The following is an 11,872-nucleotide window of genomic DNA, read 5'->3' on the forward strand; positions in this document are numbered from 1 at the left end:
CCTCTCTCTCTGTCCCTCCCCACCTCTCTCTCCCCCTCGCTCTGTCCCTCTCTCTCCCCCTCGCTCTGTCCCTCTCTCTTTCCCTCCCCACCTCTCTCTCTCAAGCGTAATTTATGCTTCGTCACGCGATGGTGTCACACGGCGAGAACAGCCGAGACGAGCAGATCTACAAGCTCACAACGCACCACAGTTGTGCAGGTTGGCTATTCTCTGCAACTATTTGAATGGTGCTTCTGTCTGTCTGTCTGTCTGTCTGTCTGTCTGTCTGTCTGGAGGGCAGACAGTGCGTTTCTCTCCACCTGAAGTACAGATGGCGAGGCTGTGGGGCGTCGCCCGCTAATCACTGCAGGCTAACGATAACGATAATAATGACTGTAGCACTGAATAACTCAGCAGTGCATGGCGAGCCGACGCGTGCATACACACCCACCCACACGCACGCACGCACACACCAGTATGGCAGAGTAATCACAGATGTTTGAACATATTTTCTACCTTTCTACTGTACCTCTCTCCTCTGGACGCCGTGAGGTCACTTCCTGTGGAGTGACATCCTCAAGCATACTTCATCTGACTACCTTCGGAACATCATTGTGTGTGTGTGCGTGCGTGTGCGTGTGTGCGCGTGCGTGCGTGTGTATAATCAGTTCAAGGACAGACATTACGGGCCTTATGGGTACCATTGGTTCTAAAAGTTGGGGCTGGTATCAAAACAGCAGTACTAGAGGTCCTGGTAGGATATAAAACCAGTAGTAGAGGTCCTGGTAGGATATAAAACCAGTGCTAGAGGTCCTGGTAGGAAATAAAACCAGTACTGGAGGTCCTGGTAGGAAATAAAACCAGTACTAGAGGTCCTGGTAGGATATAAAACCCGTAGTAGAGGTCCTGGTAGGATATAAAACCAGTAGTAGAGGTCCTGGTAGGATATAAAACCAGTACTAGAGGTCCTGGTAGGATATAAAACCAGTAGTAGAGGTCCTGGTAGGATATAAAACCAGTACTAGAGGTCCTGGTAGGATATAAAACCCGTAGTAGAGGTCCTGGTAGGATATAAAACCAGTACTAGAGGTCCTGGTAGGATATAAAACCAGTACTAGAGGTCCTGGTAGGATATAAAACCAGTAGTAGAGGTCCTGGTAGGATATAAAACCAGTACTAGAGGTCCTGGTAGGATATAAAACCAGTAGTAGAGGTCCTGGTAGGATATAAAACCAGTAGTAGAGGTCCTGGTAGGATATAAAACCAGTAGTAGAGGTCCTGGTAGTATATAAAACCAGTACTAGAGGTCCTGGTAGGATATACAACCAGTACTAGAGGTCCTGGTAGGATATAAAACCAGTAGTAGAGGTCCTGGTAGGATATAAAACAACAGTACCAGGCTTGGGAACCATTCCTCTCACATCCAGTATAGAATGTTGTGGCTAGAGGAGTCTTCTCGATCTATTTTGAAAGGCGAGGTAATGGTTTTGTCACCACAATGAGATCATGGAGTCATCAGTGTGTGGTTTACTGGTTCATTGTGATCTGGTGCTGCAGGGGTTGACTCACCTGTTGCCTTTGAGTTCAACAGCCGTTTTAAACCCCAGACAGACACAAAACACGGACATCAGACACAACATACATTCAGACAAACTATTATACATTTTAAGTAGACTCTTGTCGCCGTGGGGCAGAATCTCCACATTTCATCTTTTCATGTATTTTTGATCTAAAGTCGTATAGATTATCATGCGCTGACTTTTACGAAATGTTCCTCACGTGGGATACTAGGGGGAGGCAAATAGAGGAGTGGTCTGTGGGTTTTATACATGTTTATATAAACATTTGTGACTAAATAATAATTACATTAGATCTATTTGAACACATGTTATTTTGGTGTACATGTACTGTATATGCACGCACGCACGCACGCACGCACGCACGCACGCACGCACGCACACACGCACGCACGCACGCACGCACGCACGCACACACACACACACACAGTATAATCTGTATCCGTAATGTGTAACATAATTACTATTATTTAATGGTGGTGAAATGTGAAACACAGACAGTACCGTCACTGTGTTACTTCCAGGGTTAAGGTATTGTTTTACTCTATAACACAACAGTACCAAACTAGGTCACCTCTGATCCATTGCAGCTTAAATCCCAGCGTTTCCTCAAGACGGACAGTAGAACAAGCACTTACATGCAGCTCTCACGCTGACCCCTGACCCCGGTACAGGAAGCACAGGAAGCCGTGTGTGTAAACGCCAGGTGTGTGACCTGTCCTCCGGGCCGCTGCAGCGAGAGACGTGCACCGCCCGGCCGCCGCGCTCCAAGAACAATAAACAACACGCACGGGGTGGATGGCACAATAACACAGCGCCGTCGTTAATAACATTCTGGGTGACAGCCCGGACCTGCGAGCTCCTTGTCAAAGCATATTAAAGGGCTATTGTGTGCCGAAGACAATGGACAGTATTGTTGCCGCTGCTTCTGTGTGCGTTGCTGTCACACACGGTGGCTGAGAACACACAACATGCAGGTCACGCCTTCTGGCTGCGTTCTGTGTGCCGTTGTTGTGCATGCAGGTGTGTGTCTGCAGGTGTGTGTGTGTGCATGTGCGTGCGAGTGTGAGTGTGCATGTGTGCGTGTGTGCGTGTGCATGTGTGAGTGTGAGGTACTGGAATGACAACACAGCTTAACCGTTTAACTCAGAGGTCACATGACACATGACTGTTCCGGTGCTTTTCAGGATATAATCTACACACAATACTGCATACCATATAACATACAGGTATCAGCTACACTGTTAGTTTATAGTTTTACTACTGTATCATCACTGTTGGGAGGAAACATAAGAATAAGACGTCTTGCCAGAATAGTCACAAAAGTGACAAGGTCAGATTGATATTTAGGCAGGGGAATGGTTTCAGGAAGGACTCCAAATGGGGAAATAACAGGGGATGGATCTGAAATGAATCAAATATAGCTGACCAAAAAGACTGTACGGCAGGACAGGTCCAAAACATATGAAGAAGATTAGCTGGACCCTGGTGGCATCTATCGCACGTTGGATCCACATCATCATAAATCCTGGCTAACCGAACCTTGGTCCAGTACACCCGGTGGATACATTTACATTGAAACACTCCATGTTTAGCACATATTGATGAAGTGTGAACACGATCCATAATGGCCTCCCAGAGATGTCTTCCTCCAGGTCCTGGGCCCAAAGACTTTTATAGGCAGTGTTGAGGGTAAATTAAGGTCAAATAATGAGGTATATACTATAGAGTAACGATATCTTTCCCTTAAGACTAAGAGGAACTGATGCTCTAATTATGTCTATGGGTTAATTAGGTGGAATAGTCGGGAAGCTATAAACTTTTGGCGAACAAAATCATGGCCTGGTAAGTAAGGGAAAAAGTGGTTTCTGGGTAGCTCATACTTTTGAACAATCTGTTCAAACGAAGCGAACGTGCCACCGCCAAAAAAATCTTTGACTGACTTAATTCGGAGCTCGAATGTTATTTTCAAATTAATTAGAAACGAATGGTTCGAAGGTTCGCTCGAAAATTCCTGCCGAAGTTCGAGTCCTAAAAACAGGGCTAGGGTACAGCCTTAGAGTGTGTGTGTGTGTGTGTGTGTGTGTGTGTGTGTGTGTGTGTGTGTGTGTGTGTTTTAACAGTATTAGTTGATTTGAGGTACGATACCTGTGCTACCTTAAGTGCGCAATGCATTATGGGGCAGGCCTTCAGTAGTAGCAGAGAAAGAAGTGTCCTTCTTTGAATAACAGCCACACAAACAATACTATCAGTGCTTACACAACGTATCACTCAATCTGCAGCCTATGACTTTACCGTGCCTTTAAGATCTTCAGTCAACTGACACTAACTGTATTCAAATCTCCTGCCTCTCGTGACCTGACCGACGCCCCAGGTGTGGATGGAGCATAAACCCAGTGTAGCAAGTGTGTGTGTGTGTGTGTGTGTGTGTGTGTGTGTGTGTGTGTGTGTGTGTGTGTGTGTGTGTGTGTGTGTGTGTGTGTGTGTGTGTGTGTGTGTGTGTGTGTGTGTGTGTGTGTGTGTGTGTGTGTGTGCGCGCGCGCGCGCGTGTCTGTGTCTGTGTGTGTACATGCTATTATACATATTTCTGGTTTATTGTTGCTGTGTGTTAGACTTTGTCATACATATTCAAGTCAATGTCTTAATCTGGCTTGAAATAACACTTAAATACGTTTCAAGATGTCCGCTATTGTTCGCAAGGTTACAGCATGGTATCATCACGCCCTATACGCTTTTATAAATTTATTTTTTGTTTTGTTCGTAGTGGCTCCGGAGGTACGTCCGTCTTGGAATCGAAGGATTACCGGTTCGATCCCCGCGGCCCCTCCTGCATTGCTGTGTGTTGAAGTGTCCTTGAGCAAGACACGGAAGCCCAATGAGCAGGTGGGTGCATCGCATGTGTTCGTCTGCTGTCTGTGTGTCAAAGTGTGAGTAGGGAACATTGCAAAGCGCTATAGAAAGGCACCATTTACCATTCATTGTCTGTGTTCATGTGAAGTGGTGCCAACAAGTGTAAAGTATGATCCTCTTCAGGTGAAGAACTCCATTAGAAATCCAATCACATTAAGCCTGAGGTGTGTGCCTGTGTGTGTGCGTGCGTGTGCGTGTGCGTGTGTGCGCGTGTGTGTGTGTGCACGCGTGCACAGGGGGTCAAACAAGGGCAAGGTAAAACACTCAATATAAATAATAATAAGACAAACTAGAATAATGATGGAATAATCATTTCTAAAGCACTGTAATTACTGTGGCTCCTCAGTTTCATATTGGTTACAAAATACTGAACAGCATAATAATGGCCATCTCTGTTCTGTTGTTCTATTCACGGTTAAATAGTGAACAGCATAATGGCCATCTCTGTTCTGTTGTTCTATTCACGGTTAAATACTGAACAGCATAATGGCCATCTCTGTTCTGTTGTTCTATTCACGGTTACAGTTTGAGCACGTCAGAGGACCTTGAGACCGAGTTATGATTTACAGGTATAAATTACGTTTTTATTATTATTATGCCTGAAGAACATCTAACGACCGAAAGCTTGCTATCTTGAAAATGAAAAAATCCGATTTTGCACAGATTTGAGTGTGTGGACTGCGGAGCCTCCCCTTATGGCTCGTACACACTGCCCGATATTTGCTCCAATTATGCTGTCGGGGAGCATTTTTGGCGCTCACCGACAAAACCCCCGATCTGACGTAAAATCGGGCTTTGATCGACAAGGTTTTGCTCGTTGTGTGTGAAAGGAGCTGCGAAGAAGATCCAGCGCCGATAAAAGCGCTCGCCGACGCCTCCCCGACCATTTCTGAACATCTAGCACGTTTGATATTTGACTCTGTCGCCGACTGGATATCATACAGTATGAACTGGGTTGCGACTGCGCCCCGATAAGGCCTGTATTACAGCCAATGAGAGCACACTGCTCACAGCACTGCTGTCTATCTGTCTGTCTGTCGACTGTATAGATGATCAGATATATATACCTATATATAACCTTCATTCCGTCGGTAAATCCCTGTGTCGTACATATTGGTAGCCTATATTAGCCCAATATTGCCGTTACGCATTTCACTTGAATAATGTTAATAAAACCGCATATAGCGCTATAGCGCTATCACAAACATTTCGCCCTGTGTAGCCTCTGCCCTGTGTGTGTGGCGTGCCGTGCACGCAGAGACAGAGAGAGAGAGAGAGAGAGAGGAGAGAGAGAGAGAGAGAGAGAGAGAGAGAGAGAGAGAGAGAGAGAGAGAGAGAGAGATGCGCCCTGTGTGGGTCTCGCGCTTGTATCATGGCATCCTGCACGTGCATGTCAAAATTAATTGGAATAAAAAAACAAATGATGTACCCGCTGCCTACATATGTATCGGGTCTGGATCGCATCTTGGTGAACTCTTGCAGTGTGTGATCCCTGGTCGGCGATCAATCGTTTAGTGTGAAAGCCACAAAGATATAATGACAGCCGATTTAAAAAAAAGACTCCTGCAGTGTGAAATGCACAACGATCTGATGACTCGCCGACAACTTTAAAACTCCTACAGTGTGTAGGGGCCATTATTGTTTTGATATCATTGTGACTCCACCAGCACCTCACCCAAGTCTACTGGGTGAGATTTTTTTCTTTTCTTTTTCCCCCACTTTTTATGGTGTGGCTTTGTTTTGAAAGAGTTAGAAGTCTATAAGTGTCTGTCTGTCTGTCTGTCTGTCTGTCTGTCTGTCTGTCTGTCTGTCTGTCTGTCTGTCTCTCCTAAACTAATCTTGAAAACCACCATACAGTACAGATCAACAGCAACAGCTACATACTGTAGAATCCCACAAAGTTTTGCTCATAGTGAGCTTTCATATATATTTTTTATCACTTTTTATAGACAGTCAGTATGTGGCAAGTACGGCGAGTGAGTTATGTTGCTTGAAAAGAATACTGAAGAAGGATAGATATTATGACACAGTGAGGACAGCTGACTATTCCACTCCCTCTCACGAGAGAGAGAGAGAAGAAAAAAAAACTCTTCCAAGCGTGAGCGGTTTCATTTGGAAGCTGACAGGCAGCCAGCGCTCATCAGAAAGATAAAACATTTGGTCCTCGAGTCGACATGACACGTCGGGTTTTGACTGAGCAGAGAGGTTCATCTTTACAATCTGCAGCCTGAGCAAATACACTGCCACCCCACCCCCCCCCCACACCCCCCACGCCCAGCGCCGCTGACAGACGTGCAACGTAGACTGACGATCAGACGGCCATGCTCCATTTACGGACAGTTAGGTAGCGTGACCCACCTTGCATGTGTCTTCCTGGGTGCCTGTCTGCCTGTCTGACTGCCCGAGTGCCTGTCTTTTCTGTCTGTCTGACTGTCTGTCTGACTGAGTGACTGAAACTTGGAATTGGAATATCATCTTTTTTCATAAATGAATGCCCGATTTTAAAGGTAGTCATTTTGGTCGACAATAATGTGCATTTTGTGTAGACTATATCCTGAAAAGCAGGAAGAGGCATGTGTTGAACTCTGAGTTAAACTGTTAAGCTGTGTATTTTTCAGTACTTTGGAAAACCACTGCATTATTTTTTATTCAAGTTTATAATGATGAGAAAAGATAACATGTGATATGGGCATAGTAGCCTAATTGTTTTAGGTGTGAAAGCATGTAGATGTTGATGCTTGATTGAACGTTTCCAGCCTGCCTATCTGATTGAGTGAGATCATTTCCTCCACAGAAGTGGACCATGATGGGAAAATCGTTATGCAATCAACCTATGGATGTCTTATCCATGGGACATGTACAGTACAGCAGATAAGCAGCTTCCTGTTATATGAGTGCATACAGTGGAATCATAATAATATGGGCTGATGAGGTCGTCTGTTAGGTAATGTGGAGCCAACCCCTAATGTGATGAGCAACAACTGAAAATCACATGTGGCCGCCATGCATAGGGAGCCATTGTAGTGAGGCTGGAATTCAGGGTCAGGGTTTGTAATTATTTGTAAACATTTAAGCCCTATATTTTTCTTTTTCTAACTCGTGATAGGAGCGCCCTATGGGCTTGTAGATCAGCTATTTTTTTTTACAATTTGTGACAAATTGTAAATGTATAAAATAAAGCTTAAGGGATTTATACCAGAAAAAGACAACATGTATGCCATATTACGATTATCCCAAACGATGTCAAGTCTCGTATCACAATATCGTAACATAACATAACATAACATAACATTGATATATATCGACCACAGTGATCTGACATCCTATCAAATCCAATGCTTCACTGCCAAAGACGTCTTTTCAGTGGTTTATGATAGATCACGCTCTTCACCAACATATGAATGGTTGCTAGGTGACAGATTGAACCGGCAGTGACACTGACACCTCCATCCGCCTCAATGTAAACAGATTTGCAAAAATACATTTACCTGGGATTTTTTTCCCAGATTGCGTTTTTGGTCAAAACAAGCTTTATTCAACGGCCCATAACTAAAGAACCAATGATCACGGTAACAAAATGTATTTTCCGGGTGAAAGAAAATGCGATCGCCCGCTCCTCCACACTGTGTTTGTTTACATCTGGTCCCGTGCAGGGCCTTCAAAATAAGGGTTTTCACAAAAAAAAAAGAAGTACAAAAAAAAAGAAGAAGAAAACACTGGTGGTGACGGAATTAAGCAATATTACACGAGAGGGTGTGGTTTAACGTGATTATTGCCACAACAGTGATGCGGTCAGGAACGAGATGTAGTCGAGTAAGCAAGCATCACTGAAGTGACAATAATCACGTTAAACCACACCCTCGAGTGTAATATTGCAATTTACCCTTAAAACTAAGAAAATTGCTGAAAAAACATATTTTTTTAATGACAGATGTAGTCACTATGACCACAATTTTCCCAAGAAACTAGCTAGCCTAGCCACCGACTTTGCTTCGCAGAGCAGCTGAATTCTTTGTTTTGATTAGGTGTGGAGTGGTGCTCGTTTGATCTACGGCTAGAAGGCTGTTTCAACCAATCAGATTGCTCCCTCGAAACGACCTGTGGTATAATAATGAATTAATTAATACCTGTCAGTTAATGTGTTGCATTCCAGTGTGCTCTGCTGTGCATCACCACTGACGCCCATGTGGTTCTCCATGCATGGTGGTATAGGTACAGAGGAATGTTGCGGTCTCGGGCTGTCAAAGGCGGCGCTCAGATGGAGCGGGGCTGATTGATGGGGAGCCACAATCATAGGCGAGCAGCAGGTCATTAAAAAGTGTGATGAGAGCTCGGGCAGCTCCTGTAGGCTGGTACGGCCCAGAAGACTAAAGGAAGGGCTCTAATAGGCTTCTTACCCATGCTGCTTTAGTGGAGAAAGAACTGTGTATGTTTGGTTGTCACCTCACCGCCAGCCAAAACAAATTCCTTTTATGCGAGTCATACTTGGCCGTGAGATTATTTTTAAATTCTGACACAGAAGATTGATTGATCGCACCACTAAACTCCCTGTACAGCTGTCTGTGTGTCTGCGTGTGTGTGTGTTTGTCTGTCTGTGTGTTTGTATGTCTGTCTGCCTGCCTGCCGGGGAAGGCTGAATCCTCTTCCCACCCAGACATTATCGCAGACAGTAATAAGCACCTCCGCTCCCAATCAACCTCTAAGTTCCTCACTGCTGAAAGAACGCAGTTAACGCCGCATGCATGCACATATGCACACATGCACACACGGACACACTCGTGCTGTATATGCATGTTCTTGCACAGACGTGCTTATTCCGTGCTAACCTCCATTATACACGCATAACATACCGCACACACTTGTGCACATGCATGCACAAATGAATGTACGCACACAAAGACACTTACAATCTATATCTGTCACTCTCTCTCTCTCCCCCTCTCTCTCTCTCTCTCTCTCTCTCTCTCTCTCTCTCTCTCTCTCTCTCTCTCTCTCTCTCTCTCTCTCTCTCTCTCATGAAGCAGAATGTTGATGCCAAGTTTGTGTCAATCTTCCATCTCCTACACTTGCCTTGTTAACAGAGTGTGAATTATGTTTATTGCCAGCAATGCCAGGTATGTTAGCACATACAGGTACAAGGAGTTTTTTCTCTGTGAGGTCGGTACAGTAGCACAACAGTATCGAAATGTACTGTACTAATCATTTACAGCTATTTTATTATGCATAAAATCACATAATCACATACTCTTGATCAAGGTCCCCGTAGGGGTCTATACAGCTATAGTCTTATCCTACACCAAATCCGGCCAAGCTAACAATCTCGCTTTTTGCAGAATGTTTGCATGAAATGCCCAGAATTAGGGATGATATAGGGTTCAAGCGTAGAGAAGCTAGAAACTATATATCATCTCTGTCCAATACTGTTACTTTTCAGGATTCAAAATAAACAAAAAACGAACAAAAAATTACAGATCTGCTATTTTGGAGAACTTTTTGTGACGCTGTAGTTTGATGAAGTATGATTGGCGTTAACTTACGGTGTGGCAGTGGCTCAGGGGTAGAGCGGTCGCATGGGAACCCAGTTCGATCCCGGGCTCCCCCAGAGTTAGTTAGTGTCGCTGAACCACCAATTGCTCCCAATGAGCATGTTGGTGCATGCCTTGCATGGTTTCCTCCGCCATCGGTGTATGAATGGGTGAATGTAATGCACATACCTTGCATGGTTTCCTCCGCCATCGGTGTATGAATGGGTGAATGTAATGCGCAATCTATCTAAAGTGTTTTGGATAAAGGCGTATATATATATGCACCATTTACCATTTACGTGAAAATGTAAAATATAGAGATAGGAGGTTTCTGCCCCACATCGATGATATTCTCTAGGCAAGGCGAGGCCGTTTTATGTTTTATTTAGCCACGCAATGTTGTGCTTTACACACAACTGTGCTTGACACAAAACGCTGTGCATGTTTACCATGTGTTTACGCTGTAGGCTGGGTGGGAGGAGGTGGTCCGTACGTCTCCTCTGTTCCAACTGAGGAACAACAGGTGCGTGTGCAGACAGTTGGCAGACAGTCAGCGGCGGCTTGAGGAGAGAAAACAACACATCAAATCAGGCCCACATTGTTCCGTAATCTGACACACATTGTTGCTGACGCTCTGAATTAGCTACTTCAGTGGCTGATTTTTATCATCCTTTGCCGCTGTTTGACTGTATCCAGTTTTGTATCCAAAAACGACAAACTCTGAATTATTTAAATTACCATAAACATAGCGATAATGCAGTGCAGAAATGCTCTGTTACAGAATTCCTGCAGTAAGTCTGTTAAATGCTCGTTGAACTGATTCCACTGACTACTGCGACCCAAGGGCCTTTTCTCTAGCACCACTCGTACACCGAAATGTCAACTTGTTTTCAGTTTTAATACGCCACTGTGTAGCTTTTTTAATTATTGTACTTTAATTGTGTTAATCCCTCAGTGAACATACACTTAGGGATTAACAGCCCATTTCAATTTCCATTTTCCTTCCTTTTTAGCCTCGCTAGTGAGAGGCATGCAGGGTGAGGAGTTGTAAAGGAGCAGGGTAGCCTCTAGGGGCCACTAGCTGGGCTTTTAGACTATTCAGTCTGCTCTTCTGTCATATACGTTCTCTCTTTATTCCTCTTTCTCTCTGACACACATTTACACTTCCTGCTAGGATAGTAAACCAGCAGTACTAGAGGTCCTGCTAGGATATAAAACGAGCAGTAGAGGTCCTGGTAGTGCACTAATATGTTGATTTGTTCCAGCCCTTGTTGAGCTCTGCTCTACTGAGATTACAGATAAACAAACAGGATTTAGGGTTTGGCCTGTAAACTCCCCCCCTCTCTCACTGTATGTCTATTGTCTCTCTCTCTCTCTCTCTCTCTCTCTCTCTCTCTCTCTCTCTCTCTCTCTCTCTCTCTCTCTCTCTCTCTCTCTCTCTCTCTCTCTCTCTCTCTCTCTCTCCCTCCCCCCCCTGTGGTACGGATATTGACAATCGATAGATCTCAAGCAGGGGATTAAATGGCACTAGAGGCTGAAGTTCTTCAGACACACTGCTGTTGATGTGTGAGATAAGGGTGTGTGTGTTTGTGTGTTTGTGTGTGTGTGTGTGTGTGTGTGTGTGTGTGTGTGTGTGTGTGTGTGTGTGTGTGTGTGTGTGTGTGTGTGTGTGTGTGTGTGTGTGTGTGTGTGCGCACGTGCATGTGCGTGCATGTGTCCGCGTGCGTGCGTGCGTGCGTGTGTGTTTGTTTCTTTTGTGAAACCACAGCTGATAAGTCAGCGTGATATCTGTATATATTTCTGTCAATATTCTTTTTCATCATAATATTCATGACTTCCTATCAGATCAATCAGTTTGGCAGTTGGAGATCATGCATTTTA

The sequence above is a fragment of the Electrona antarctica genome, assembly GCF_951216825.1.
Source record: "Electrona antarctica genome assembly, chromosome: 13".
NCBI classification, from domain to species: domain Eukaryota; kingdom Metazoa; phylum Chordata; class Actinopteri; order Myctophiformes; family Myctophidae; genus Electrona; species Electrona antarctica.